The sequence below is a fragment of the Oryctolagus cuniculus genome, chromosome 3, assembly GCF_964237555.1.
Source record: "Oryctolagus cuniculus chromosome 3, mOryCun1.1, whole genome shotgun sequence".
Classification (NCBI taxonomy): domain Eukaryota; kingdom Metazoa; phylum Chordata; class Mammalia; order Lagomorpha; family Leporidae; genus Oryctolagus; species Oryctolagus cuniculus.
This window is the reverse complement of record NC_091434.1, coordinates 74,397,444-74,403,592: the sequence shown is the minus strand read 5'-3', so window position 1 is coordinate 74,403,592 and position 6,149 is coordinate 74,397,444.

Here is a 6,149-nt window from a genome sequence, read left to right as displayed (position 1 = left end):
TATGAGATTGAAAGAATTATGGACTGAACTTCATAGTCTTCTTGAGAGATTATTCATCTCTCTTTTTTTAAACTTTTAGTTAATAAATATAAATTTTGAAAGTATAACTTTCGGATTATAGCAGTTTTCTCCCCCATAACCACTCTCCCACCCGCAAACCATCCCATCTCCTACTCCCTCCCCTGTCCCATTTTTCATTAAGATTCATTTTTAATTATCTTTATATACAGAAGATCAACTTAGTATATACCAATTAAAGATTTCAACAGATTGCACCCACACGGACACACAAAGTATAAAGTACTGTTTGAATACTAGTTCACCATCATCTCTTATACCATGTGTGTTTGGAGTTATATATTTGCTCATTTCATATTAAAATGACTCCTCGAATTTCTTTAAAAATGTTTTCCTGTCCTACCTACAGTTCTCCAATATTGTAACAACTGTAAATAATCCACTATCTTTGAAATCTGGCAAATATATTCATCTATATATCTATTTCCACTTAAAATGTAGAAATCTAGTTCCTTTGATTTAAAATGGCTATTCTTCCAATCTTCTGTTACCTATCATTTTCCTCATTGTCATTAAAAAATCTTCATCTTCGAGCAGTCTTGTTGATATAATTATAATATTCAAAGAACAAGGGGCCACCCATGAGGAACTCTGCCATTATGACAAGTGTAAAGATCAATCCACCTCATAACAAAATCCTCCTACTCCATGGTAATTCTCTGTTCTTCAAGACTCACATTAGCACTAGTGTCATATTTGACAGATTAGATTCACATTTTCATTTAGCATCATTTTATCGTTCATGGTTTGTGCAAATTTTTTATGACATGACTTATGTTGAATATTTATTTCTCACCAAAAGAATATGTCATTGTCGAAGAATTTACTCAGTGGACAGAAAACATAAGAGTGGAAGCATTAGTCCTGAACAATATTTTTCATGCTTAAATTGTAACCCAGGCAACTAAGTATAAATAAAACAGCAGCTATCCAGTGACCCAGGAGGCACGGTGCACAAGTTATAATGTAGTCAATAATAGTGCAAAACTCTAAAAAATTGCTCATTTTAAATAGTCAATTCACTTGTCTCTGGTAATGGGAGGCACAGATGAGCATGGTTCCTTGAGTTAATAGTTTGACTTTAAAAGACTCATGCTCACCATTCATTTGAAATGTTTTCCTTCTCAATATTACTTTTCTGGGACTATTTTCGATAGAAGGAAAAGTACTGATATTTTGATCTTTGTACATATTCCTCCTCACTGATATATTTTAATTCTAGGTCTTAGAATTAATATTAATGAAATAACCACAGTAGAAGCAGTAGGAAAAGGGAATGGGAACTAAAGGCTATATGAGCAACACTGCAGATTTATCAAGCCAATTTCAAATTAAAATATTGGGATTACTTCCTTGTTGCTACAATGACAAATTACCTCAAATATACTGGTTTAAGTGACACAAGTGTTTTATCTTATAATTCAGGGAGATGGAAAGCCTACATTAGTCTCCCTGAAATGAAACCAAAATGTTGGCAGGTCTACTTTCCTTCCTAGTGTCTCTGAAGGATATTCCATTTCTTTGTCCTTTCCAGCCTTTGGAGGCCACAGACATACCTTGGTGCATGGCCCCCTGGCTCCATCTTCAAAGCCACTAACAACTAGTTGTGTCCTTCTCATATTTTACCACTCTGATCTCCCCTTCTGCCTCCTCTTTCACTTTTAGCAACACTTGTGATTAAATTGGGATGACCTGAATAATGCAAAGTAAACGCTATCATTATCAAACTTAACTTCATCTGCAATTTTTTTCTCTTTGTATGTAAGATCACATATTTATAGATTCCAGGAAATAGGACCCATGCATCCTTGATTGAGGGGATGGGGCCTCAGTCTGCCTACAATAAAAATCTAAGTAAGATCATGTTTCAAAATTAGGAATATTATTTCTTTTGCTTTTATAATTTATTATGTGTTATTCTTTCACTAGATAGTACCTAGAATTCATCTACTTCTGGAGAAAATTAGAAATAGTAAAGGATGCTGAAGGCTGCAAAAAAAGCAACTCCTGATAGTTAAACATGGAACTGTTGAAAACAATTGTAAATGTTTTTGGTCTCTGCCTTTTATATATCTATGTCAAAGGGTAGAAAACCCGGTTCAAAGAGTTTTCTACATTTCAGAGAAAACATTCTTCCAATGGCAGAAAAGTCATTAACATGGGTAGATGTATATAAAATGTATATAAAGAAAAATGGCTATTTCTTGGGCCAAAATAATGTAAGAAATGAAAAGATAGAATAAAAATGTGAAGAGAAGGTGGCTTGGGAGGACAGAATGCTTTGCAGGCAGACAATGAGTCATCCCAGCAGCAAGCACCACTGATTTCTGAAAAAGATTTGAAAGGGACAAGAATTTGGCTTATATTACATAAGCAGACCTTAATATTAGGATTTCATTATTAGTGGGAAGGGCTGATGGTGTCTTCACTGAGCCATTTAGTTCAGGTTTTAAGCTTGAATTTCACTTTTTCAACACAAATTCTTCAAGATCCTGTAAACTACTGAATGATGATTTTTCCTATTGGTAAGATACGTTTTTTATTCAAGAAGACAACAATTTTTATGGCTTTTCGGTTTTAGCATAACTTAACTTCTTATGTGTGATGATTCAATAGATGCTTCAAGCATAAGCAGCTCCACTTGCTGCAAACACTGTCTAAATATTTGTATATGTATCTGATTTCCCCCCACTATTCTCATGAGGAAAGAATTGTGTCAAAACTTTTCTTGGTGTCCCCACTGACTATCAGAGTGTCTAGCACAGGGCAAGCTTGTTCTGGACTGGCAGCATGAAGCAGGTGATCCCTAAGGGGAATCACTGTAGGGATGCTTTATTATTTTACCACAGTTTCTGACTTTCAGCACCATTCAGTGTGACAGACAATGGAGAAAGTTGCTCCAGTACTCAAACACTGGCCATTCCTATGAAGTTTTTGTGAATATTCTTAATCAGTGATTCTCAAAAATTGAGCCCCAACAGCAGCACTGTGAACTTGTTAGAAATTCAATCCTAGCAGTCCCACCAAGACTTACTGTACTGAGAAATCTAGGAATGGGGTAAAAAAATCTAAGGGTTGTTTCTAAAAGCATTTTTTAAACTATTCCAAATGCAGGGAAAGCTTCCATTCAGGCCATTCCTAAAATCCGCTAATGGGCCAGCCAAAGCCAGAACTTGGGAACACTATTCCTGTCTCCCACATGTGTGACAAGGACCAAACTTCTTAAGCCATCATCTGCTGCTCCTTGGGGTGTGCATTACCAAGAAGCTAGAATCCAGAGAGCCAGGACTTGAACCCAAGTGCTTCGATATCTGATGCAGGCATCCAAACAGATGCCTCAACTCTAGACCAAACACCTGCACCCCAGATATAGGTTCTGACACATCCTCTAGAAGATTCTGGTGATACTAAAACTTGAGAAACACAGTTGCACAATAACCCTATAATTAGGCCATATAATTTTTCCAATTGAACATATCTTCTTGAGAATGAAGAGCTAAGTAATTAGTTATGTAGTTTCTCAAAAATACATGATTTGCATGTAGACACTTCAACAGTCAGAATTTGTCAATTGTGAGATAATAAATAATCATTTTTTGAGTCACAGTGTGCATTTAAAGACATTTCCTCTAAACTGTTAAGGGCTATGCTTAGGACATAGAACTCCAAAAGAGTACTCTTATAATTGAACAAATGAGTAACTCTGAAACAATGACTATGCTAGTAAACTTTTTGAATCTGTTTATTAAATGTTTAAGATGTCTAATAAATGGTAGTTGCAACTATTCTATTTAGAAATTAAGTCTGTAGTGTAGAAAAATGATGAATACATAGTGTCATAAGAAAAAAATGCCTTCCTTATGATCATGTGAAATATATTTCAAGTTTATAAAACAGACAAATAGGCCAGTAGATAAATAGTAGATAGAAATACTGATATGCAGAGGGAGATAGACTGGAAAGAATTGTATCCAAATGTTAATAACATTTGTTTCTATATGTCAGAATATTGGGATAGTTAAATGATTTTTATACTATTATTTTTGGTTATCTGTTTCTTTAAATTTTTCTATATGTATGTCCTATGTTTAACAATAAAAATTTAAAATGGCATCATCAACAGAAAAAGTGATCTATAAAGAGAGTAAATCATTAAAAACATTGGTTGAACTTATTTAATGACAGTAATATATCTTTGAGTAGAGAATCTTGCTGAATGTTTTCATCTTTTGATTCTGATTTTTAATAGCAGATACTACTAATTAGGTGGCATAGGCCTAGTGATAAATGTATAATGAAGGAAAAGTATTAAAGTATATTTCTCTGGTCTGTGCTCCATCTTCTCATGAAAATTTTAATCATTCAATTTTTGCAAGTTCATTCTGAAATTTTCCATAATAACATATCACTCTTTTCAATAATTAATAGGTACTACCATCCTCAGCCTCCTGTATGTATGTCAGTATGCGAGGTGACTGACTGACACTGTCACAAAACTCACAACCGATGTGTCCTAGCAAGGCTCCCATGGCTGTCAGAGCATCTCATAGAGGCAGATACCCTACGTCCAAATCCTCATCATGTTTCCTCCTCTCTACTTTAAACTGCTCTGACGCCACTCAAGATTTGAAACAACCCTTGACTCTGCAGAATTCTGCATCCTAGAACAAACATAACCACAGGAGTCCGGTAAAGACTCCTTAACAATATTATCTTAAATTTGTATAGTCCTTGAAAATAGTGAGCTTTCACAGGTTTTATCTGTGAGCTCTCACAAGTTTTATTTTTATGAAAAATTTCACTAGACTCCAAAATATGTTATATTATTTGCTCTGGCTCATATATAAAAGCAAAGAAAGGTCCTTTGTAGTTGTGGTCAGTCTGAAAACACATATCCAGAAAGTAGTGGAGCCAGAAATCATATTAGCCACCAAATCCAAGATTGTATATGATACTCTTTCCATTAAAATATTGTACAGTTTGGCTATAATAATCATGGTCTATTTATTATTTAGAGTATTGTGAATATGCATATTTCATAAAGTTGTAGTGATAACGCCAAAGAAGAGACACAAGTGTTAAAAATCATTACTTTCAAGATATGGTCTTTTCAAAGAAAGATTATTATGTTTTTAAATACTATTATTTAAAGAGATATCAATATTGGGCATTTTTAATTGCAAAGTAAATGTCTTGAAGAAGAACTGTTTTGAATTTTAAGCTCTACAGCATCAATCAAATTGCTTGCCTAAGTGTAAAAAATAATTAACATCAAAATATTACCAATTAAGTTGGAGCTCTCAAATGGCATCTCTTGTTAGTAATGAAAACATCAAAATATACATGAATCTAAGGAAAGATGAATAAAATTAATTCCTACTCTCACTGAATTTAAATTTAATAACATCAAATAAAAAGATGACTATGAGATAGGACACTTAATACTTCTGTTGGAATATTTCTGTGAGAAACTTTGTTCTCTTTGTTTTTCAAAAAGCATTTTCACTGAAGAGCTTACAAAAGTAAAGAACTAAAACCTACCAACTACAAATTTTTACCATGGAACTAATAATATGATTAACATATACTTGCATTATTTTCTCTTGTTTTCTATTTATTTTTTAAAGATTTATCTATTTTTCTTTGAAGGGGAGTGTGTGAGAGAGAGAGAGAGATCAATTTTCTTTGTGTGTGTTTTTTTTTTTTTTTTTTTTTTTGGACAGGCAGAGTGGACAGTAAGAGAGAGAGACAGAGAGAAAGGTCTTCCTTTTCCATTAGTTCACCCCCCAATGGCTGCTGCGGCCAGTGCACTGGGCTGATCTGAGGCCAGGAGCCAGGGTCTCCCATGCGGGTGCAGGGCCCAAGCACTTGGGCCATCCTCCACTGTACTCCTGGGCCATAGCAGAGAGCTGGCCTGGAAGAGGGGCAACCGGGAAAGAATCCAGCGCCCTGACCGGGACTAGAACCCGGTGTGCCGGTGCCGCAGGCGGAGGATTAGTCTATTGAGCTACAGCGGTGCCGGAGAGATCCATTTTCTGTCTACTAGTTCACACGCCAAATGGCCTCAGCAG